Source organism: Eretmochelys imbricata, chromosome 3 (assembly GCF_965152235.1).
Source record: "Eretmochelys imbricata isolate rEreImb1 chromosome 3, rEreImb1.hap1, whole genome shotgun sequence".
Classification (NCBI taxonomy): Eukaryota; Metazoa; Chordata; order Testudines; family Cheloniidae; genus Eretmochelys; species Eretmochelys imbricata.
In genome coordinates, this window is record NC_135574.1 from 17,627,511 (window position 1) to 17,653,892 (window position 26,382).

The 26,382-nt window shown below is 43.6% G+C and overlaps 1 protein-coding gene across 1 annotated transcript in view; it reads right to left on the reverse strand.

Moving 5' to 3' along the window:
• The window catches only part of LOC144261959 (protein eva-1 homolog C-like), a 301,947-nt gene that overhangs the window by 67,661 nt on the left and 207,904 nt on the right, over positions 1-26,382 (reverse strand). The window lies entirely within an intron of this gene.

Genomic DNA, 26,382 nt, shown 5'->3' on the forward strand with positions numbered 1-26,382 from the left:
TATTATATCAGGTTGTAACCCTTGTTGCTATAAACTCTCTTTATAAAGGAATGGGAATCAAAATAAATATGAAATTTCAGCTTTCAGAATCTGCCAAGTCTTCCAAAACTGGAGTATTGTCTAAAGTAAATAAAGAGTAACAACAAAATCAGAGTCAGAGGGATTTGAGTCTTTTATGGTCACTGATGTAGTAAAATCAAAGCTGCAGTTTACTGTAGACAAATGTAGTCTACAGTAATATGTCTGGGGGGGAAGGACTGAATTGTAGAGCACATATTTAAATGTGACATTCATGCAATATACCAGCTATGGAAAGGATTTTGATATCAGAGTGAAAAAGAAAATCTTTGAAACCATTAAATCCAGTGGATGCACAAGTGTAAAAAAACGGCAAAACCCAATATTGATCTTTTTCAAGTGAGAAACAGTGTGCAGTAAATTATAAAGAACGCTCTATGTTAATTCATAAGGCAGCTCCATTGGGCCAGAGTGGGACAACCTGACACTGAGTAGTATTTGACTCCACACTCCCTACAAGCGCTCAATATGTAAGATACTATTCAGTATGAGAAACAGGTATCATGATCTCTCCCAATATCATTGCTGCTGCCCTGGAGAGTGTAATGAATGATGGGCAAGCAGGGTAATTCCAGGTTTAATTAATAAAAGCATCATAATTTTGAAGTGAATTATGGTGGCACCCTGAGGCCCCACCTAAGATCAGGCTCCATTGTGCTAGGCAGTGTACAAATGGTGTAAAAGAGGAGCAGAGGCGCTTGCAATCTAAGCAGGTAAAACAGTCAAAGAGAGGGAGAAAGTGAGTGTTGTTATTCTCATTTTACAGTTCAGGAGCTTAGGCACAGAGGGTTTGAGTGTCTTGCCCAAGGTCACACAGGAAATCTGAGAGAGAGCTAGGAACCGAATCCAGATCTCCAGCTCTTTCTTCTTACCACCATAAAAAGCCTCAGAGGATCCTAAAGCACTTTGCAAACTACAGGTACAAAGGAATCATTTCACTAGTGAAAAGCGGCAGCCTCTGGGATAGAAGGTGACAATCAGTACATTGTACAAGAGATGGGTGGGGAAGAAGAACAAGCTATTGGCCAAGGGTAATGGAGTAAACCTATCCATTTAAAAAAGTCCAATGGCTCTATAATGCCCAGCATAGAGTAGGGAAGGCCTTGCTTTTCAGGGAGTCAGCCAAAAGATCCACACACAATAAACTGCTAGGAACGCTGTTTAACTTACATCAGAAGGATGAAGGTCTGATTGCCCCAATGGGATTCCCTCCTACAGATCCATGGTGTCTAGATATCCCATATCTAACATTTAGCCTATTAATCCTGTTGTGAGATCAAGTTTATTCTCACTGGAGAATAACACATTTCATAGTGACCCAACAGAAGTTAATCAGAATGATGGTGGGGTTCATGAAAGTAAGAACTGGCAAGGCAATAGGCTTGGTCTACTCCATTCAGTTTGGTTTTGTCGACCGCAGTGAGAAATCTGACATTTATTACACAATTCCAGCCCCAGACTTCCTCCCACAGGATGGAGGTAAGAGACCCAGACTTGTATGAATTAACCAAAAACAACACTTCTCGGGAAGGAGAGGGAGACTGAGGGGACTGCTAATAGAAGAGAGGCATTTCACCTTGCATTCACCAGTTCAACTCCAGCTCAGATCAGTAATGAGGGGAAATTGTCCATCTCAGACAGTTGCTTGGTGGCCTGGGTCAAATTAGCTGGTAGTCTGTGTCTACTTCCCAGCAAGTAAGTGACCACATCACAGAAACCATCATCAGAACTGGCAGGCTCCTTAGAAGCCCCAATCCAGGGTCTTGAGAATGGAGGCTGAAATACCCTTTCATCCCCAGAGCAGACCCATCTCAAACAGACAAGAGGCACATTGTGGAGAAGCTTGAACTGATAGAAGACTCCAGTCTCGTCAATCCAGCACCTCTTATCAGCACTACATGCATTTAAATGTAGAAAATTGAAAGAACATACTTTTTTGGGATGGAAGGGGACCTTCTTGGAAGTGTCCAGCCACCACTGGGGACCTCACCAGGTTGATCCGGATTGTCTTTGGTGTACCTTATGGCTGCTACGAACGCTATCACATGACCAGAGCAATAACCCGAGCCTCCTCAGCCAATGAGAATACTCCATCTTCAGTAAAGTAATGATATTGTGTGGGGAAAATGAAAAAAAGATTAAAACAGACAGAGCTCTCAATGATATAAATGCTGCCTTAACTTGCGTGTTCAGCACTTAGGACATGTCTATACTGCAGAGGTGTGATGTAGCATGAGTAGATATAGCCCACCTATCTTTGATCTAGCAAGCAGGAATACCAGCAGAGAAGCCACGGCAGCATGGACTGTACTCTGGGAATGTTCTCAAGCAGCCAAACCCTAATTCCACGATTTCCCTACTATTATTATTCAAGCTAGCTAGATCAAAGCTAGCTCCCGTATGTCTACCTGTGCTGCAGGCAAACCTCCAAATGCAGTATAGCTATACCTTCAGAAACCATAGTGATAGGAGCCTTAGATAGAAAACAGCCAGGCAAATGAATAAAGTGGGATCAATTAGGCCAGAAGAGACGGCTAGAACCATCCAGGGAGCACGCAGAAGTAGTTTGAAGCCAATATCAGAGCATGTTGTGTTGTTTTAATGCCAAACAGGCCCAGGGTTCTGCTTCCATTAGCAGGGAAGGAAGGTAAAAAACAAAGCAAGAAAAACATTTCCTGGTCAAGAACTAGAATTTTTGCTACTCATTGAAATGTTAGGTTTGTCACATGATCATTCACATGCAATATTAAGTTCGCTAATGTATATATAAGACCTGTGTGCATTCACCTAGTATCACTTAAAGCGGCGGAATGATCCCTTGTCAAAAGAGGGGAAAACCACTATTCCAAATAAACAGAGCAGTGGTATTATTACTTATCCTGCCCAAATAAGCAGGACCACAGAAAATCTTACCAAAGACAACCCTTCAGATTCACACTTCATTGTCATCAACGCAACAAAGGTGTACATTCCCCCCCTCCCAAGCTCTCTGTAACAGCTAGGCGAAGACAGGGATAAGAGTACAAACTCACGACAGGTGTAAACCCCAGGGCCAGATCAAACACATTTAAGGTGCCCTGCAGACCCTTTTGATTGGGGAACCTCCTCACAGGGAGTTGTTCAATCTCTCCCAGCCCATGCCTATCCTTACAATTATGAGAGGGAATGCAGAGTCAGGGACAGGAAGCAGGCAACACGCTGGTAGCAGTATCCAGGCAGAGGCTAAGAGTTCTTGAAGCAGCCTCCGTCAAGGGCAGCAGCAGCAACTAAGCAGGGTGCCTGAGGCAGAAGGTAGTTCAAGAGGAAAGGACCCCCTGCCCAAAACACACACACCAGACATCAACTTTCACCACTCCCCGGCTGTCGTGTCTCACTAGGTGGTCTTCACAAGGCCTATGGGCATCTCCAAAGGGTCCAGCCCACGAGCAGTCAGGGCTTACATCTTGTCATTGTCACAAAGCACAGCTTATTAACTCACCATTGTACCGTCTGGACCAGGGGTTTTCAAACATCATTGCACTGTGACCCCCTTCTGACAACAAAAATGACTACATGACCCAAGGAGTGGGGACTGAAGCCTAAGCCTGCCTGAGTCCTGCTGCCCCGGGTTGGGGGGTCAAGGCCAAAGCCTGTCCCCACCACTCTAGGTGGGGGGCTCAAAGCAAAAGCCCAAGGGCTTCAGCCCCAGGCAGGGAGCCTGTAACCTAGGCCACACATCCCCGGGCTGAAGCCCTCGGGCTTGGGCTTCAGCTCTGGGCCCCAGCAAGTCTAAGCCAGCCCTGGCAACCCCATTGAAACAGGGTCATGGCCCACTTTGGGGTCCCAACCCACAGTTTGAGAACTGCTGGTGTCACAGCTGATTCCCCACTCTGGCACTTCGAGTGCAGAAGGTGGGGGCCCGCAAGGATTCTAAAAATTAATACTGGCCACTCCAGACTTGTATTAAACTTCCAAGGTTACAGCTTCTCTCTGACCTTGGATGGGTAGATGCTGCCACCACCCAAGTCCAAAACCCCTTTGAGAGCCCAGGAAGGAGCACTTGGGAATTCCTTCCTGTGGGGTACCCTCAAGCCCTTTCACACATACACCCCTCCGGGGAAGAGCTGAGAAAGAAAAACAAAGGAAATCAGCTGTTGCCACCAGCTAATTAAACAACGTGCACAAACCTCTTAGGACACAAAAATCCAATCCTGTTCTTAAAAAAGGTAAATTTTATTAAAAACCAAAAGAAAGAAAATACATCTGGGAACTTGGGCTATTGCTAGTTCCCAGAGCAACTACAAGGATTAAGCATCAAGAATAGTTTTTTGAGGTCCAGCTTAAAGGTTACAAGCGAAACAAAAGCATCTGGGGTTAGCACAGAGGAGTCCACAAGCCATAAAGAAATAAAAGGGATAAACCTAATCGCGTCTTCCTAAACATTTCCTGATCTACTTACATATCTGGGGTTTCAAATGAGTAGTTTCTAGGTATGATTCTGATGATTTTTTCATACCTGGCCCCAAGCTTCTTACAGCATAGTTCTGCCCTGTCCGCCTCTCCCCAGAGAATAACAGACAGACAGACAAAAGGGGAGTCTTTGTTTCAATTTTAAGAAGTTCTAGCCTTCCCATTGGCTCTTTTGGCCAGGTGCCCACTCACTTCTTTTTACCTATGCACAGCAGTGAGACTTTTTAACCAGGTAGAGCAATTAGAGAACAGCTACTAAGAGGGATTTTATAGTTCCTGGCTGGCTGGGTGTCCATTAAAGGGAGCTACCCCCTCCTCTTCATTTATCACAGTTAGTCTGGATGAAGCACAAGCAGGCACATATGCATAACTCTGCTTTCTTGGGGAGGCCCTTCCCGAGATGAGGCCTCCAACAACACAGGTTTCCCAGCCACGGTGAACTGGCCCTGGAAGGAGGAATTATTTACGGTGGTGCTCAGGGGATGTAATTTGGAGCAATGAGATTAAGCTGAAACAGAACATTGAGGTTGCATAACAGGAAATAATTCCAGACAGACATCAGGTAAGTAGCAGAACTTGAAGACTCGCCCCTTTTCTCTTTAAGCATAGACTAAATGAACCCTGAAATAAATGTGCTGTTGGGAACTATCTTGCACTGGCAGGGGGATGGAATAGGTGACCTAGGTCATTTTATGTAGACAAAGGTGCCGCTATCAGAGAACTGAGACTTTGTCAAGCAAGAAGGCCAATGAAGCAGCAGAAATCTGATGATGATGCGCGGAACCACCTCATTCCCATCATACTCTCATCTTCAGCAGGTTTCTTTTCTGTCTTTTCTTCCTGTGTGCAGGTCACAGCCTGAGCTAGAAATGTAGCACCTGCTCTGATCTGGCCTTTACTGGTGTAAATCAGGTGTAAACCCATGCAAGTGAATGGAGGGCAAAACTGGAGTGAGGTCAGGTTCAGATCACTAATATTTAAGGGTCAAATTATACTAGTCTTACATGAATCAAGCTCCCGTCACATAAGAGAAGACCAAGTTTCCAAAGCGCTCAGAGCCAGATTTTCAAGTATTCAACCACCACAATGAAAAAAGACCTCAGCTCCCATTTAGGGGCAGAAGTGCTCCGCCCCAGTAGCTCCCGTTGTGATATATATCTAGCAAGATTTTGTAAAAACAATTCAGCATAAAATATGGTTTTTGAAAATCTGGCCAAGATTCCTGAGTTCTGAGCCCTTGTGGAAATGTGGCCCTGTAGGCCAATTGCATCCCATGGTCTGGAATGCAAAATACAGTCCTAGGTAAATACTATCTCTCTCCCCCCACTGCTTATGGGAGTGAGTGAGACTAGGGGTCCTCTCACGCCCTCTGCTATGTGAGCTCATATAGCACTTGCTCCATCACGTGTATTGAAAGGCAGGAATGGACCCTGTGAAAATCAATCAGCAAATGGGAGTAACCAATGCAGTACTCTGAGTGAAGGAGCATCAGAAAGGAAGGGGAGAGATAGGAAAGAATCAAAAGAGTTTTCACGGTTCTATTTGTTTTTTAAAATTAACCTCCCCACAAATCCCATCCGAAGCACAGAACCAGCTGACCCAAGGGACTGATCTTGGAAGCCTGAACATTTCACCTTGAAGTTGGCAGCTTTGACTTCAGTCTAGGTTGTTAGTTAATGGAAGTCATTAACGGCTGCTGGCTGGTCTATGTGAAATGATTTGGTAGCCGCAACCACCACCACCATGGATGGCAGCCTAGAAAGAGAAGCTGAGGATTGGCAAGGAGACTGAAACATCACCTCCCTGCAAGAGGTGATTCAGTTAGGTCAGAAATTAGGAATGTCAGGCCAGCAGTGCCATTGTGTATGATGTGCCCAATCTGTGGCACAATAACAATTCTTATGCCCCCTATTCTGCACCTTCCACCAGCAATCAAATTCTTGGAGGAGGGAGGGAACTGTAAAATGAGAGTGAAGTGAGGTAGTAACATGTCTTGAGCAATGATTCTGTGTAAATCCATGTTGTATGCACAAATAATTAGGATGATTTTTCCTGAGGCCAGATCTCTGCTCTCATTCCTACATCTAATTAATGGCTGGTAAAAAATGTATATGTAATTGCCCTTATTAAATTCTGCTGAATAGCTGGAGGTGGTAATGAGTAATCCTCTATGTGAAGAACATGGGGTTCCTGAGCATTTACTTTACCTGTTAATGTAAAACTGCTCTGCAAGCTATTTTTCCCCCAGACATGTTGAAATTTACTATCGTGTGTTGGTTACCTCAAGAAAGCATTTTAACTCTGAAAGTCCCATGGACTGGCTCCAGCATATGCTCCAGAAGTGATACGCCAGTTTTTTAACGGGCTGTTTGTCCACGAAGTAGTGGGAAGGTAAAGCCAGGACTGGCTTAACTAGCGCATGAAGTTGCTTTCACTCAGCTTTAAAAAGAAAACATTTGTACCCCTTTCTTTTTTAAACAAAATAAATGCGAATTTTATGAGCAAACTAGGAAAATATCAGCTGTTGCCGATTGGACTTACACAGGCTGACTGATTTTTGCACAGTTTTATAGTGAATAGGATGCAGATTCTGGAGATTGCCATGTTCCTTCTAGTTAAATGGACTGACTTCTATAACAACCACCATGGTTGTACCCTTCCACCACCACCCCGCCTCCCACCCCACCCTCTGAACACTGTAGTAAGCAAATATTATGGAAAAACTTCTTCCAGGGTAAATCCTATGCTGCAACTAAAAGACAAAGATCTAGGTGAAGAATGCTGTACACACAGCGTTTATTTCTTTTGACACCCCTCAGTGACATTCACAGCTTCTGTCCTGCCCCAAGCTGTTTTTTCCATAACTGCTATTTTCTTCCATCAGCCTACATATCTAGCCATCAGTGTTTGCAAAACTACATAAATAACAGTCCTCTTAAATACTGCCCTCTTCTATAATGTGCACCTCAACAGAGACCTACACACTGTTCCTTCATTTCTGAGATTCCACAGTCAGCTTTTTCCAGCTCTCCTGCAAATGGCAAGATTGTACAGAAAATGCTTATCGAAAAGGGACTGAAACACACACAGTGTTTGGATTCAGCAGCTGCATCTTCCCCTAGCTCTCCTCTCCCAGCACTGCCGCTTGCCACTGCATTTCCCTGCCCTTTCCCTTGCAATCCTTACCTGAGCAAACAACAACTCTGTATCATTACTCTAAATTTGCCTTTTTAGTAAACCCCTGCTGTTACCCCTTTGCAATTACCATTGGGGAGAGTTTTAAAAAAATAACCAAGGCTTTAAGATCTGGACTCCAAAATGCACAATCAACTTTCACCCAAGCCTGAAAAGTATGAAGTACCAAGACCGGTTGTAAAGAAGAATTATTTTACCTTCCACATCAGTAGCAGGCAGAAAGCTGAGCCCAGCAGGACAGCAGAAGGCTGGAATGCAGCGTGACAGGAGAGAGCATGAGGTGTGTTGTCTTTGCCTCCTCACATCCTTCCAAGAGGAGTGAGTCCAGTGTGTGTGTGTGAGTGAGAGAGAGAGTGTTCGTGTTCACATTCAGAGGACAGCAACAGGAAATGACATGAAAAACTAAACCAAGCTCCAATCCAAACTTGGCCCCTGACATAAAGGAGGGGGCTATTTTCCCCTCATTAACCAGCCAGAAAATCTGCTGACTGGAAAAAAAAAAAGGCATCAAGTTTTATTAAAGAAGGGAGTAAGTGGGTGGGAGAGAAAACTACCACCAGAGTTTTATCTTTTTGAGCAGGAACAATGGGATGACATTATATATTAGTAGCCAAATTCCCTCCCCTGGCCTAACCCTCTTGTCTCCAGTGGCTTTATGCCAGGGAAGAGCTAAACCCTAGCTACAGCTCGTGCCTAAGGGCTGCACAGAACAAAGAAAGTTTACGAGTTGTCCCTGAGTGTCACCTATGCACTGCAAGAGCCTGGATGATTCTGTCGGGGTTTCATGCAGTCATTCAGAAAGATGCAGCATCACTTCCAGCTCAGAACACATCAGGGCAGGGGAAGAGATAACAGGCAGGGCTGTCTGGGCTATTCTGCTTAGCCTAGCAAGAAAGGCTCTGCAATCACATACAGGGTACACAGGGCCGGTGTGAGCATGGAGCGTAGCTAAATATCTGGCCAGCTGGGCAAAATGGCTTTAACATCACACAACCTGTGGAAATGAAAAATTATTCATGGCACATGCTCAAACCATTGCCTAATGGATCCTATATGCTGTTTCACTTAGCAAGGCTGGGATATATTTTGTCTAGATTTAAATTCAGTATTAAGTATCTTTCCTAGACACTCTCTCTGCTACCCCCTCTCTAGTTTACCACTGTCCCTCCACCATCCAAGCTTGTAGTTTGTGGGTCATCCATGACTTCTCTATCTCATCATTTCTTCCCTTCCAGTCTGTTCTGAGAGCTACAATAATCTTGCAAACCCTGATCAGCTTCTCTGATATCCTCTGCACCTCAGGAGCTCCAGGAGGCATTTATTATCCATTATTATTATTATTTATTATTAGAATTCCTGTAGTGCCTAGAAGCCACAACCAAGATCAAGGCCCCATTATGTTAGGTGCTGTACATACACAGTGAGAAAAAGTCCCTGCCCTAAAGAGTTTATAGCAGTGTTTCTCAAATGGTGGGTCACAGAAACATTCCAGATGGGTTGTCATAGCCAGATTAACCCAACCCTGGGCTAGGGATTAGGGTTGCAGTGCCGGGGCAGAGGGTACATATATGTAATAGAGGGTTACCAAAAAAAAAAAAAAGACAAAATGCAGTTGGTGGGTCACCTTAGTAGAAAGTTTGGGAACCACTGTTTTTACAGTCTAGGCACACTTCCTCCTCCTACACTAACAACAAGAATTTTTGCTTTAAACTGGGGATTTATCAGTTGGAAGTGACAGAAGAAGATAAAGACTTTGCGTACAACTGAGGTTAAACTAACAGGCCTGTAGTTTCCTGGATCACTTTTTTCCCCTTTCTTCAATATAGATACTATATTTGCAATTCTCCAATCATACAGTATAACGCCCCGAGTTTACAGATTCATTAAAAATCCTTATTAGCCTTGCAATTTAGGTGCCAGTTTCTTTAATATTCTTGGATGGAGATTATACAGGCCGGTCGATTTGGCCCCATTAAACTGTTTGAGTTTGGCTTCTACCTTGGATGTGATAATTTTTGCTTGCATATCCTCATTCTCTTTGATATGGCTTGTGCTCCACGGGGACTGCAATTGAGCCTGGACTCTCTAGGAGTGTGGGGGCAAAGAAAGAGTTCTTTTACCTTTCTCCACCCTGAGAACCTGCCTAGAAGCTAGGCACAAGCTGGGCCTGTATATGAAATTATTTGTTTTTTTTTTCAAATTGTGTTCTATCTCTCAAATTAAAGATGGGTCTGACGCAAAATCCTGGTCCATTCTTCACTAAACTTCATAGAGTCATAGATTTTAAGGCCACAAGGGACCATTATGATTATCTAGTACAATTTCATGCATACCACAGGCCAAAGAACCTCACCCAGTGATTCCTGCATTAAGACTTCTGGTTGAGCTAGGGCATATCTTTTAGAAATGGACACCAAACTTGAATTAAAGACAGTAGGTGATGAAAAATCCACCACAGCCTTTGGTAATTTGTTCCAAGAGTCAATAACCCATACAGTTAAAAATTTGCACCTTACTTCTATTCTGAATGTGTCTAGCTTTACATTCCAGCACTTGGATCTTGTTATGCTTTTGTATCAGAAATCTCCCCAGGTAGATACTTTTAGAGTGTGGTCAAATCACCTCTTGAATAAACGAAATAAACTGAGCTTCTTTAGTCTCTCACTACAAGGCAGGTTTTCCAGTCCTCAGATCAGTCTTGTAACTCTCTTCTGAACCCTTTCCAATTGGTCAATATCCTTTTTGAAGTGTGGACACCAGAACTGCACACAGTATTCCAGTAATAGTCTTATTGATGCTGTAAACTTCAGGGCATTTAGGTTTGTATCCAGTCAGTCAGTTGCACTCAAATCTAGATGACTTGGAAGCCTCTCTGTTTCAGCTCTACGTTGATGTATTTGCTAGTGTGTTAGCAGAGCTGAGTAAAGGATTTATTGGCATGGTATCATTTTACTCCAGACTTCAGCCTTGAATAAGAACACTTTAAGAGTTAGCATTTATACAATGTCCAGCATGTGCTTTGATCTAAACAAGGGTCTCGACCTCCATAACCCTCAGTATATTTCTTTGGCTCTTGTGAATGACTTGAGCACAATCTTCAGGTATCAGCTGTCACTTCCTTAACAAGAGGTTATTTTCAATTCATCAATGAAATATAAACAGAGCCCTGTACTGAGTTCAAATAAACTCACAACAGTTACCTTCTCAAAACAGATGTCTATGACAGGGGCCGAAAACTGTGTCAGATTTCACATCAAGACTTCTGGTCTCTCAAGAACAGGCAGAGAAGATATGTTTGTTCAGCTAGCTGAGAAATCTACTATTACTTCCAGTTTAATGGCCAAATCCTGGCTTGACCTATACCAGTGTAACTCCATCAAAGTCAATGAATGAAACTGCCCAGAGTGCAAATTAGGGGAGAACTTGACCCTCAATCAAGTTCTCAATGATTTTATAAACAATGGAAGGCAACAGAAGAGGGATTAGACTCCAGCATAGTATTTTATAGTAAAGGATGAGCCTGAACCAGCTCCAAGAATCCCAATACCCCTGAACTTCATGATAGTTCAGATCTGGATATAATTTAAAATAATAGAAGTTGTAGGTGGAAAAGCTCTAAGGTGGAGCATCCTGCTCCAAACCTAGTGCCTCCTCCAAGATGGATCCAATGCTGACAATTACATGTGGCTCCTAGTCTGGGAGTTAATAGCTATTTCTAGATTGGTGAGGCTTTGGGGTAGCCTGCCAAACAGGTGCTTATTTCCCACTTAGACTTTAAATAAGCACTAACTAGACTCAACACTAATGTACTCAACAACTAATGTACTCAATGCTTTTTTTGCCTGTCTTCACGAACAAGGTCAGCTCCCAGACTACTGCACTGGGCAGCACAGCATGGGGAGGAGGTGACCAGCCCTCTGTGGAGAAAGAAGTGGTTTGGGACTATTTAGAAAAGCTGGACGAGCACAAGTCCATGGGGCCAGATGCGCTGCATCCGAGAGCGCTAACGGAGTTGGCAGATGTGATTGCAGAGCCATTGGCCATTATCTTTGAAAACTCATGGCGATTGGGGGAAGTCCCGGACAACTGGAAAAAGGCTAATGTAGTACCCATCTTTTAAAAAGGGAAGGAGGAGGATCCTGGGAACTACAGGTCAGTCAGTCTCACCTCAGTCCCTGGAAAAATCATGGAGAAGGTCCTCAGGGAATCAATTCTGAAGCACTTAGAGGAGAGGAAAGTGATCAGGAACAGTCAGCATGGATTCACCAAGGGAAAGTCATGCCTGACTAATCTAATTGCCTTCTATGATGAGATAACTGGCTCTGTGGATGAGGGGAAAGCGGTGGACGTGTTGTTCATTGACTTTAGCAAAGCTTTTGACACGGTATTCTCCCACAGTATTCTTGCCAGCAAGTTAAAGAAGTATGGGCTGGATGAATGGACTATAAGGTGGATAGAAAGCTGGCTAGACTGTCGGGCTCAACAGGTAGTGATCAATGGCTCCATGTCTAGATGGCAGCCGGTATCAAGTGGAGTGCCCCAAGGGTCAGTCCTCGGGATGGTTTTGTTCAATATCTTCATAAATGATCTGGAGGATGGTGTGGATTGCACCCTCAGCAAGTTTGCAGATGACACTAAACTGGGAGGAGAGGTAGATACGCTGGAGGGTAGGGATAGGATACAGAGGGCCCTAGACAAATTGGAGGATTGGGCCAAAAGAAATCTGATGAGGTTCAACAAGGACAAGTGCAGAGTCCTGCACTTAGAAAGGAAGAATCCCATGCACCGCTACAGACTAGGGACCGAATGGCTAGGCAGCAGTTCTTCAGAAAAGGACCTAGGGGTTACAGTGGACGAGAAGCTGGATATGAGTCAGCAGTGTGCCCTTGTTGCCAAGAAGGCCAATGGCATTTTGGGATGTATATGTAGGGGCATTGCCAGCAGATCGAGGGATGTGAGCGTTCCCATCTATTCAACATTGGTGAGGCCTCATCTGGAGTAGTGTGTCCAGTTTTGGGCCCCACACTGCAAGAAGGATGTGGAAAAATTGGAAAGAGTCCAGCAGAGGGCAACAAAAATGATTAGGGGACTGGAATACATGAGTTATGAGGAGAGGCTGAGGGAACTGGGATTGTTTAGTCTGCGGAAGAGAAGAATGAGCGGGGATTTGATAGCTGCTTTCAACTACCTGAAAGGGGGTTCTAAAGAGGATGGATCTAGACTGTTCTCAATGGTAGCTGATGACAGAACAAGGAGTAATGGTCTCAAGTTGCAGTGGGGGAGCTTTAGGTTGGATATTAGGAAAATCTTTTTCACTAGGAGGGTGGTGAAACACTGGAATGCGTTACCTAGGAGGTGGTGGAATCTACTTCCTTAGATATTTTTAAGGTCAGGCTTGACAAAGCCCTGGCTGGGATGATTTAGTTGGGGATTGGGCCTGCTTTGAGGAGGGGGTTGAACTAGATGACCTCCTGAGGTCCCTTCCAACCCTGATATTCTATGATTCTATGAACACTTTCAAATAACTGCAGGTTTTTAGCTTCCTTATCCCCTATCTTTTGTATGTTGCTTGATCTATCTGAAAACATTGTGGAGCAAGGACTGTGTCTATCTTTAAGGCTTTGACCATGCCATTAGTATGGGCCCTTGCCTCCACACAGATGTGCAGCAAAGTCAATGGGGCCCTGCGTGGAGGCAGGGTTCTACAGATCCACTTGCAAGAGTTAATCCTGTCACTATCATAAAATAAATATATTTTCAGAATAAAAAGATCTTATTCATAGATTCATACTTTTTAAGGCTATAAGAGACCATTAAATCATCTAATCTGACTTGGTGTATATCACATTTTATCCAGTTACCTCCATATTGAGCCTAACAACTTTTGTTTGGTTAAAGCATATTTTCCAGACAGACGTCCAGTCTTGATCTGACAACATCCGGAGATGGAGAACCCACCACTTCCCATGGTAGTTTATTCCAATGGTTAATCAAACTCTCTGTTCAAAATTTGTACTTTATTTTTAATTTGAATTTGTCTAACATTAAGATCCAGCCATTGGTTCCTGTTATGCCTTTTCCACCAGATTCAAGAGCCCTTTTCTCCCCTTGAAGGTAATACATTGTAATCAAGTCACCTCTCAATCTTCTTTTTGATACAATAGATTGCTATCCTCAAGTCTCTCATTAATAACACCTTCTTCAACATATGGAAAACATAGGGGTAATAATAGAGTCAGTTCAGTCTTTTCTCTTCCATTAGCTTGCAAATAAAAAACACATTTTAATTTTTACCTGAAAATCTGATTCTGGTAAGAAAATAGGGATGTCTCAGGAGGACACATTTTACAGGAGATTTTGTGAAAACGCATATCGTGTCATCTGTTTCCAAAAGAGTAATTAGTGTGCCTGTTTTTCAATCCCATCAGGCTCTGTTGTTCTCTCAGACAAGCTGCTGGTGAAGCTCTAGAGAGAAATAAAACAACTTCCTCAACTGGTGGCTTAGTTAACTATGGCCATATTGTACCACTGTTTGGTGGGAGGCGGGTGACAGCTGAACTCCCCATTGGTTTCTTTGGGGAGTTCAATTTGAAAACCAATGGCATGACATTTAATGTTTGTAAAGTGCACTGAGATCCCCAAACAAAAGATGTGCAAATGTATTATTTTTATTAGACATTTTCCCATCTTGTTTTATGACTCAGTAGAAATCCCTTCTTGGTACAATGCACACAGCTATTTATTTTAAACCATTTATAAAAACAGTATTGAGGTCTGGTGAATTCCGGTCAGTCTTGTAGATTCCCCAACTCTTTTTTTGTCTCTGCATTTCCCATTTCATTTTTAAATTCTGAATCCACAAACTAAAACAATTTCCCAGGGATCTGATCTTCAGTTAGCACTGAAATTTCTGCTAGGTTCACACTGAGATCAGTGTAGTTTTCACACTAGAGTTATATTATTTCCTACCTTTTCTATAGGATTAGGCCAATCTGCTCCTCCCCATGCTATTCTTTATATTTATGAGAAATTTCATTTGCAGAAACTTGCTGCAAGGACTTTGATGGGTGAATGATCTTTTAAAATAGGCAAGGCAACATAAGATTTGAAATCCCAAACATTTTAGCTCAGGAACAAAGCTAACTTCAAACCCCCATGTGAAAACAAATAAGAATTGTCTCTCCAACAGTATTACACCCATGCTTTCCCTTTGAAGAAAAGTCCAACCTAAGAATGCCTTTCTTATAATCAGCAGACCAGTTTAGTCTTCGGATGGATTTATCATTAACCTTAAAAGCACATGTTGTCCTTTCTGTCCAACCTAATGGATGTGCTATAAATAAAATTTCTCTTAAAGTAAGTTTCACCATATTTATCCAAGCCATTGCTGCAATTCCTTGTAACTCCCAAACCCACTTATGTTAGAAACATTAATCACTTGATTATAATTCAAAGCATCAGCTCTCTACAACTGAAACTCCCCACCACTTGACTTTGGCTAGACCTCTATACCCACTTATCACTTTTGGTCCTACTTCACATTTTCTCCTCTGATCTGTCACCAGTTGGACCACATGTGAATTCTTCTAGATATGTTCATACATGAATGTTTGCATTTGGAGGGTTTGGATTATTTTGTCTTTCTATGAGCTGGCAAAATGGTCTTGGAGACCCTGGCAGAAAATAGACCATTTGGATGAAGTTGCTAGGGCAGGGGCGGGCAAACTTTTTGGCCTGAGGGCCGCATTGGGTTTCGGAAATTGTATGGAGGGCCAGTTAGGGGAGGGGAGCGTGGCCCGGTCCCCACCCCCATCCACTCCCCCTGCTTCTCGCCGCCTGATGCGCCCCCGCCCCGGGACTCCTGCCCCATCCAAACCCCCCTCTTCTCTGATGAGACCTCTGCCCCATCCACCCTACCCTGCTCCCTGTCCCTTGACTGCCCCCGGAATCCCCGCCGCCCCAGCCAACCCCTCCTCTCCTTCCTGACTGCTCCCCAGGACCCCTGCCCCATCCAACCACCCCTTCTCCCTGGCCCCTGACTGCTCCCCGGGACCCCCACCCCTCACTGCCCCACACCATCCCATCCAACCCCTCCTCCTTCCTGACTGCCCCACCAGGACCCCTACCCCATCCAACCACCCCTTCTCCCTGACCGCCCCCAGAACCCCTGCCCCTGACTGCCCCCCTCCTTCCTGACTGTCCCCCCAGGACCCCTGCCCCCATTCCACCACCCTGTTCCCCGCCCTCTGACCGCCCCGACCCCAAACTCCCCTGCCTTCTATTCAAACCCCCCTGCTTCCTGCCCCCCTACCGCACTGCCTGGAGCACCGGTGGCTGGCGGCACTACAGCCTCGCCGCCCGGCTGGAGCCAGCCACGTACCGCGCAGCACAGAGACCCGGTCAGGCCACGGCTCTGCAGCTGCGCTGCCCCAGGAGCTCACCGCCCAGAGCATTACGCTGGCGATGCAGTGAGCTGAGGCTGCAGGGGAGGGAGAACAGCAAGGGAGGGGCCGAGGGCGAGCCTCCCGGGCCAGGACCTCAGGGACCGGGCAGGAGGGTCCCGTGGGCCAGATGTGGCCCGCGGGCCGTAGTTTGTCCACCTTTGTGCTAGGGGTTTGGAGAAAGAGGTTAATTGGAATAAAGTCCATCATTTTTTAACATCATCCATTACAATCTGTAAACGAAAAGATAAAGATAAAACTCCCAAAGAAAAGATACAGCAAATGCAAGTGTAAAAGGAAACAATCACACATTCTCAACTCTTCTGATGGATTTTTTGCTAGCCTTATTAAACAGGAGTTTCTGATGTCAATTAATCACAGAAATAAACCAAGAGGTGAAGTGAGTTTCGATGTAAAATGAGACAGTTAAGGATTATGATAAAGGAGAACAGGAACCCAAGTGTAGTTCCATAAACTGCACCATCAACTTGTGGGTACTGGTTGCTAATAAACATCATTCTTCTTCTACATTGTCTTGAAGATCGAGAATGCTTCCCAATTTATAGCTGCTGGGAAGCCTCCATGACACCTTCTCTAGTTACTTCAGTAGGTTTACATTACATCGAAGACTTTATTTTTCTAACAATTATGGCTTAGTTTATGAAGTGAGCTGATGGAACTTAAAAGTATTTTTTTTCTTTTGTCCCCATTTGAAAGGAAAGAAGCATCAGAAGAGAAGAATCTGGGCAAAAACTCTTGTGCTTTTGAACTTTACGGGTTTGTAGAATTCTTCACTTAAATGCTGCTTAGCTCTCAAACTAGCCCTGCTAACACTGCTGGCTAAGTGTGTGAATGACCCTATGTCATGGAAACACACGCACAGTCTCTCTCCATGCCTGGTTCAGGCTTTTCCTGTGTATAGCCATTCTTAGTCATGTATGTATCTGTCTGAGTTCTTGTATCACCACACTATCTGAGTCCTCTCTTGTTTTTAAAGGGCGCATTTGCCAAGCCGCTATGATAGTGTAAATGTATTTTCAGGTGCTATCACTTATGTATTGGTTTCCTTTTCTTTATCCCCCCACCAGTGGATTTCATTAGTACAAATTAGCTTTGTTTACACAAGGGAAAACAAATCCATTTTTAAATACTCCCAGTTCGAAGCTGAAGGTTAGTAGTAACATATTGAGACAAAGTGACATTTTAATACAATGAAACTTGCTTTAAGCAATCCCTCAAGGATTAGCAAAAAAACAGCTACTTAATGGTCACCTAACTGAGAAGGAGCAGAAATGCACTAGGTACATTTGGGATGCTTGACAGTGATATCTTAAGACACAAGGTGGGGTAACAAGGATGGTGGAGTCCTGCATAGGTTTTACGGTCTTTCCAATGAATTTTGGATTTCAATCACTTGTTCAGCCAGGGGAGGGAGTGGCTGTCTATTTCATTTCACATTCCCTCCTTTTCCTTCTCTTTCAGATTAGCCTGCGTGTCTTGTCCTGGCCAATAAGTGCTACATCGGCTCTACACGGTGCTAGCACGGATTTCCAAGCACGCTGAGCCCCTGTAATGAGAACACACTGCAGCTGTTAACAGACTGACTGGCGCTTGTTAGGCTATAGATATTCAGGCCTGTCTGTAAAGGCCTATACTCTAAGAATGTAGGTGTATTCTTATCACTTAGCTAGTTATAGAGGTATAAAAGAAAGAATCAAAATCACTGTCTGCCGGTGTAAGGGCCTTCTCTTACTGTGACAGACTGAGGCCCTGTTCTTAGGCTAAGGCCTTTGGCTAAGCAGCAGAGGCAGCCATAAGCTGGGAAGCGAACGGTCACACCCTCACATTCCAACCTAGTCACATTGAAATAAGGTGCTATTGGGCTGTTAGGCACTATCAGGACAGGATTGTATTCCTATCACCTCCAGAGAAAGGGAAGTGCCTAGAAAATGTAAAAGGAAACTTAGTTTGATAGCATCCTGTCTGGCAAGAACTCACTTATCAATAGCTGGGATGTGAAATCCTCATTTCTTTGTTGTTCTATCACCGTAGTCCCCATTTCCCTATTGTTTGTCTGTATAATCTCTGTCTGGTTCTGTGATTGTTCCTGTCTGCTGTATAATTAATTTTGCTGGGTGTAAACTAATTAAGGTGGTGGGATATAATTGGTTAAATAATCATGTTACAATATGTTAGGATTGGTTAGTTAAATTTCAGGAAAATGATTGGTTAAGGTATAGGTAAGCAGAACTCAAGTTTTACTATATAGTCTGCAGTCAATCAGGAAGTAAGGGGGGGGAAATGGGAACAGGGAATGGGAGTGGGGAAACTGGAATCATGTTTTGCTAACGGGGGGAATGGGAACAGGGACACAGGTAAGGCTCTGTAGTGTCAGAGCTGGGAAGCGGGACACTAAGGAAGGAAACTGGAATCATGCTTGCTGGAAGTTCACCCCAATAAACATTGAATTGTTTGCACCTATGAACTTCGGTTATTGTTGCTCTCTGTTCATGCGAGAAGGACCAGGGAAGTAAGCGGGTGAAGGAATAAGTCCCTAACATCTTGGTGCCGTGACTTGGATACATTGCATCGGATAGGTGAGTGGCAGCCTGTAAGTCTCCCTCCCCAACAGTCCGCGCAGCTATTTGGAGGGGGTATAGTGAACTCTCATGATGGTAGTTGTGGGTTCTGGCAAGCCAGGGTAAAGGATTTTTTGGATAAATGGATAAGGAAGAACCAGGGCCCATACCAGGTGCAGGAGTCAACCTGGGATGAGATTAAAAAGGAAATGGGGGAAGTGTTAGGGGACCCGAGGGATGGGGGGTGGCTGAGGAGGCCACCATCCTTGGTATATGGGTAGTGGAAGAAGGTCCAGGCCCATGGGGACTGAATGCCTTCCAGGGAAAGGAGGCACTTCAGTCTGCTTGTGAGAGGTTTGAAGTAAGGGCAGCATTATGGGAAGCTGCCAGTAATCTTTCAAGTTTGGTGCTGCTTCAGCAAGGGCTGCTGAAGGGTTGTAAATTAGTTAGGGGTAGTTAAAGATGATTTGGCACAACAGGGTTTAAAGTCAAAAGCAGAGTTAACAGACTACCTTTAGAGACTGGAGCTGGGAGTTGGTCCCGGGGGAATGGAGAGGAAAAAAAAAAGGTTTCAAACTGCAAAATGGCAGGATTTGCAGGAGCAGGTAACAACTCCCACTCTTCTCCCAGAGCCAGGATGAGAACCTGGGGATAAGGGTTCCCAACTGTTTCAACCCAGGGAGCCTACTCTTGGCTCAGAGCTAACTATATCCTTTTCTTCTTCTTTTTCTCGGTTTACTTAATTTGCTGCTGGTAGCCTATACTTTAAACTGACTTGACAGGCTTAATTGGTTTCTTTACACCTCTTCCCCTGCCTTTCCACACTTTTGTTTTTCTGAAGTTTTAATGGAGGGTACTTTGGATACTTATGTGAAATGTTTTTGGTTATTTTGGACAAAGTATGAGGGAGGTCTGCTGTATTCCACTGGAATTTTTTTTTTTTTTTTGGAGTAAAAGATCCATGGGCATCCATGGAGACAAATGTTTTACTGCCTTTTTGAACAGTCTCAAGGTAAAGACAGCACAGGTTAAGGCAGCTGTGTGGCAATAATTGTACTTGGTGGCTAAATTATTACAGACAAATTGCACTACCTTAAAGAACTAAATGTAGGAGTAAGTGATTTCAAGAAGTGAGTGAAAAGTTACAAATACTTTTTGCAGAAATTAATAATACAGGGTTTGGAAGAAAATAAACATTTGGGAGTTGTGGAAATGGTATAAGGTAACTGTTGTGAAGATGTTAAAAGAGTAACAGTTATGGCGTTACAAGAAGGAAGTTTTTGTTTAATGATAAAACCCAGTTATATAAATTTAACTGTATGTGCAACTCTGTGCAGTCACATCAGATGGAAGCTTGGTAATTAAATTATCCAAAGGGGTCAGGTAGAGTGGCTACTACCACCATTATGCTTCTCTCCCCAGAAGCCTTTACAGCTATTCTGAGGGGAAATGGGCTCTTTTCCCACAGAAATGGTCTATAAGGGACTGCTGCAGGCAGCAGGCGGAGAGAGAATCTGATCAAAATTATTTGACTATTGGGTAATGTAATCAAAATCACTTAAGGAATGTAAGGGTTTTCTATTGGAACTTAACTTGGCTGCCCCTGGTTGTGTCTAGTTGTACAAGATGGGAGTGTAATCAAGGCACAGTTGTGTAAAAGAGTAATCACAGTGCAAGAAATGTTAGGCAAAAGAGAATTTTGTGTGTGCACAGATAAAAGAAAAGGAAAAGGGGAGGAATGATGGGAACACTAAGCCTTGGAATGGCTCTGGGGGATCAGATTGTTGCTTTGGTGGGTGTGCATAAAAACTCTGTGGGCACGGGGGAGGCCGTTACACCTTGTGTAAAATTAATATGGCTAATATAATGTTATGGAGGTTAAACTATGGAAGGAATATGCATTTTCCCAGGAGGTGTGCAATGTATATTGGAGAAGGGGTAAAAGAAATGCAAACAAAACATGGTACTTAAATAAAATCCTATTAGGGCTCCAAAAGGGGCCACAATAGATTGTGCTTTCCTTTTCAGATCTTTGCGTGATTTGGAGCAGGAGATGAAAGTGGAAAGTAATCAGAACTGTAGTGGAAGTGGATTGTGTCCTTTTTAAGACCGTCTCTGGGCTGCTAATAGCTTTGGATCCAACAGCAATCTAGAAAGCCTCTGTGTAAATGCAAATTACCTAGCTGATGGGCACAAAGGAGCTGCAAATAATAAATACATCTCGTCAGCAAACAAGTTACTAGAAGACTCAGATTATGGCCCTCCAGGATAAGGAGGTTTAAAAAACAAGTCATAAATGATCTGGAGGATGGTGTGGATTGCACTCTCAGCAAATTTGCGGATGATACTAAACTGGGAGGAGTGGTAGATACGCTGGAGGGCAGGGATAGGATACAGAGGGACCTAGACAAATTGGAGGATTGGGCCAAAAGAAATCTGATGAGGTTCAATAAGGATAAGTGCAGGGTCCTGCACTTAGGACGGAAGAACCCAATGCACCGCTACAGACTAGGGACCGAATGGCTAGGCAGCAGTTCTGCGGAAAAGGACCTAGGGGTGACAGTGGACGAGAAGCTGGATATGAGTCAGCAGTGTGCCCTTGTTGCCAAGAAGGCCAATGGCATTTTGGGATGTATAAGTAGGGGCATAGCCAGCAGATCGAGGGACGTGATCGTCCCCCTCTATTCGACATTGGTGAGGCCTCATCTGGAGTACTGTGTCCAGTTTTGGGCCCCACACGACAAGAAGGATGTGGATAAATTGGAAAGAGTCCAGCGAAGGGCAACAAAAATGATTAGGGGTCTGGAACACATGACTTATGAGGAGAGGCTGAGGGAACTGGGATTGTTTAGTCTGCGGAAGAGAAGAATGAGGGGGGATTTGATAGCTGCTTTCAACTACCTGAGAGGTGGTTCCAGAGAGGATGGTTCTAGACTATTCTCAGTGGTGGAAGAGAACAGGACAAGGAGTAATGGTCTCAAGTTGCAGTGGGGGAGGTTTAGGTTGGATATTAGGAAAAACTTTTTCACTAGGAGGGTGGTGAAACACTGGAATGCGTTGCCTAGGGAGGTGGTGGAATCTCCTTCCTTAGAAGTTTTTAAGGTCAGGCTTGACAAAGCCCTGGCTGGGATGATTTAATTGGGGATGGGTCCTGCTTTTGAGCAGGGGGTTGGACTAGATGACCTCCTGAGGTCCCTTCCAACCCTGATATTCTATGATTCTATGATTCTAAGTCAAGCTTGAAAATAAGAGGAAAAGGTTAACCCTAAGGTGGTGGGGGGGTATACAGTGCAGAAATCTAAAGCTGTCTCTCAGCTATTACCTAAGAATAAAATTAATTACACATCAGACAGAAACAATCACAGAACCAGACAGAGATTATACAGACAAACAATAGGGAAATGGGGACTACAGTGATAGAATAACAAAGAAATGAGGATTTCACATCCCAGCTATTGATAAGTGAGTTCTTGCCAGACAGGATGCCATCAAACTAAGTTTCCTTTTACATCTTCTAGGCACTTCCCTTTCTCTGGAGGCGATAGGCATTATTAGGACAGGATTATATTCCTAACAACTCAATAGCACCTTATTTCAATGTGACTAGGTTGGAATGTGAGGATGTGACCGTTCGCTTCCCAGCTTATGGCTGCCTCTGCTGCTTAGCCAAAGGCCTTAGCCTAAGAACAGGGCCTCAGACTGTCACAGTAAGAGAAGGCCCTTACACCGGCAGACAGTGATTTTGATTCTTTCTTTTATACCTCTATAACTAGCTAAGTGATAAGAATACACCTACATTCTTAGAGTATAAGCCTTTACAGACAGGCCTGAATATCTATATCCTAACAGCGCTCTTGGACACATCCCCATGCATTTGCACATTCACAGACTAGTCCTCTGGGCTGGGGGAACCCTGCCACCCTTCCAATTCTCTGTAGGCTTTTGGAGGGGGTTTCCCATCACCAACTCGCCTGAGAGTTAGAAAGTGTCTTCACCCCCTGATTCTGTCTGGGAAACAAAAAAAAATAAAATACCATTTTTCCCCCAAGGAGAAACATTGTGCCAAATATTCACACAAATATTCTATCCCCACAGTGAACTGGGCACTGGGATGGGATTCGATTCCCAGCTGTGCAACAGACTTTCCGTGTGACCTGGGGCAAGTCGCTTCACCTCCCTGTGCTTCAGTTTCCTGTTCTGTAAAACGCAGATAATGATACCGATGGATGAAAATGCTATTCAGATGCTAGGTATTATTATTATATTGTACTGACGCAGGCTGAGATTCACTTCTGGTTTTTTGTTTGACCATCATGCAGCAAATGTCAGATTCCAATCCAATTGCAATAAAGTTATAGGTCCAGATCCTCAGCTGGTGTAAATCTGTGGGGCCTCACTGATTTGCCTCATCTGACAATCTGGTCCATCTGAGGAACTGGTCCATAATCCTTAAAATGGTAAAATATGAATCAGAATGCACAATGTAATGCTCATCATGAGATCAACTAAGAGTCACTTGAGAAGCCAGACAGGTGGTATCTGAAGAGATGACACATATATTTCTGAGTTGGCAATGGAGTATCTTTAATTACCCCTGCACTCTCATGCAATTCCATGGAATGTTCTCAGGCAGATATTTCCATTTCCTGTGTCCTTACATGGATCAGTATATGTAACTACACATGAAAAGAAATAATTCAAGTATGAAGACCTGAAATCTGGACTTTATGCTGACCTAATAATTGATGTCTTGGTCCAGGGCATACCTCTCGGAAGCAAGGTTTCATTTCACTTTCAGATGTTTTTATCTCTTTTTTTAAAATAAACATAGCTAACTTTCTCAATTAAACACTATTTCAGAATGAAAACTCTAAATGCTTTGATTGGAAATGGTTGAAATGAACCAATTCAACTTTTACAAATATCTATTTTGGCCAAAACCATTCACTGAATTCAACCTGAATTCATGAACAGATTTGGTTTCCCAAAAAATGTATTTTTAAATTTCGCCCAGCTCTGTTCCTAAATCATGGCAGATAGGAGAAAAGAATAAAAGAGACAGGTTAATACCTGAATTTTAAGTTGAGTAACGTGTGTTGCTGTTCATATTGAAAGTTACAAGAGAAGAGGGAGACGGAAAATGAAGGAGCAAAAATAAAAGGAGAAAAGCGAAAAAATAAAAGAAGGGGGAAAAGAGAAGATGCTGGAAACATACACAAACATATGGATGCGAAAATCTGAAAAGACGGATGGGACAATATTTGAATAGGTAGAATCACTGTCTTGGTGAAATGTACTCAGTTGAAATGACCTCTCCTGGGTAAAAGGGAGGCCCTTAGTCTCACAGAATGTAAGTCTGACACTCAGTGAAAACTTTCATCATATGTTTGAACGGAAGTAGCTTAAATTAGGCCTTGACATCTCAAAGCCTCTACTGTTGGTAGGGCATATTTGGAGTAAAGCAGAGGTTCAAAATCATTTTCTTCCCAGCGTGATATAGTGTTGTGTCTACACCTAGCAAGGTAGAGAGCAGAGCTGAAGTAAGAGCACAAGACAAGTTTAGATGTGATAAAGCCGTGTAATGTGTTCCAAAACGTTTTGATTGTAGAACACCTCCACAAAGAGTAAGATGATGATGATATATCGAGCACATTTCAAACAGCAAGGCTGGAATGACACTATTTAGAACACAAGATAAGTAGTAGAATGTACATTGAAGGAAAAATTGTAGTTCCTTATGTGGGCTGCAGAAGTAAGCAACAGAGAGAGATCAGATTACTGACCTGGGCACAAAAAGTGGGAGTGTGCTACTAAAGTTTGCAGATGATACAAAGCTGGGAGGTATTGCTAATTTAGAGAAGGACAGGGATACCCTACAGGAGGATCTGGATGACCTTGTAAACTGGAGTAATAGGAATAGGATGAAATTTAATAGTGAGAAGTGTAAGGTCATGCATTTAGGGATTAATAACAAGAATTTTAGTTATAAGCTAGGGACGCATCAACTAGAAGTAACGGAGGAGGAAAAGGACCTTGGAGTATTGGTTGATCATAGGATGACTATGAGCTGCCAATGTGATATGGCTGTGAAAAAAGCTAATGTCGTCTTGGGATGAATCAGGAGAGGTATTTCCAGTAGAGATAAGGAGGTTTTAGTACCGTTATATAAGGCACTGGTGAGACCTCACCTGGAGTACTGTGTGCAGTTCTGGTCTCCCATGTTTAAGAAGGATGAATTCAAACTGGAACAGGTACAGAGAAGGGCTACTAGGATGATCCGAGGAATGGAAAACTTGTCTTATGAAAGGAGACTCAGGGAGCTTGGCTTGTTTAGCCTAACTAAAAGAAGGCTGAGGGGAGATATGATTGCTCTCTATAAATATATCAGAGGGATAAATACCAGAGAGGGAGAGGAATTATTTAAACTCAGTACCAATGTGGACACAAGAACAAATGGATATAAACTGGCCACTAGGAAATTTAGATTAGAAATTAGACGAAGGTTTCTAACCATCAGAGGAGTGAAGTTTTGGAATAGCCTTCCGAGGGAAGTAGTGGGGGCAAAAGATCTATCTTGCTTTAAGATTAAACTCGATAAGTTTATGGAGGAGATGGTATGATGGGATAACATGGTTTTGGTAATTAAATATTCATGGTAAATAGGCCCAATGGCCTGTGATGGGTTTTAGATGGGGTAAGATCCAAGTTACCTGGGAAAGAATTTTCTGTAGTATCTGGCTGATGAATCTTGCCCATATGCTCAGGGTTTAGCTGATCGCCATATTTGGGGTCGGGAAGGAATTTTCCTCCAGGGCAGATTGGAAGAGGCCCTGGAGGTTTTTCGCCTTCCTCTGTAGCATGGGGCACGGGTCACTTGCTGGAGGATTCTCTGCTCCTTGAGGTCTTTAAACTACAATTTGAGGACTTCAATAGCACAGATATAGGTGTGAGGTTTTTTTTTGTAGGAGTGGTGGGTGAAATTCTGTGGCCTGCGTTGTGCAGGAGGTCAGACTAGATGATCATAATGGTCCCTTCTGACCTAAATATCTATGAATCTATGAATCTCCAGCCATCTTTCCAATGCTCTCAAGTCAAAGGCTGGCATAGGTCTCTAGCTCAAAGCTCGGGACAGGAGAATGTTTGTAAGCGCCTATCTCTGATTAGACTGTATATCCCAGAAACGAAAGGTTTGCGCTCCAGTTAATAAAGCAGAGCCTCCTCCAAAAGCACAGAGTCTAGGAAGAGAAGCTTCTCTTTCTGCAAAGAGAGACAAGGAAGTGCCTGGTCTGGAGATAAATGTAAAAATCCTGCTTGTGGATTCTTCACTCTAATCTGCTCAATAGGCAACACTTTTATACTCCTGAGACCTTCATCTTCCCATTGCCTGCTTATCTGGAAGACCTCACAAACTAGCACAACATTATCAGAGAAAATAGAAGTGGCACTCCTGTACCTTTTGAGCATTCTGCCACATTTGCAAGGTGGTCACAGAAGCATTTAATCTGAACTCTGGCAGGAGAGACGACACCTTGGAGTAAATAAAGTTGGGCAGTTGAAATGGGCAGAAGCATGTGGCTTCTTTGCATGGCCACCTTGCTTCCCTCTTGTCAGCCTTCATCAAAGCTCAGCCAGTCCCAAAA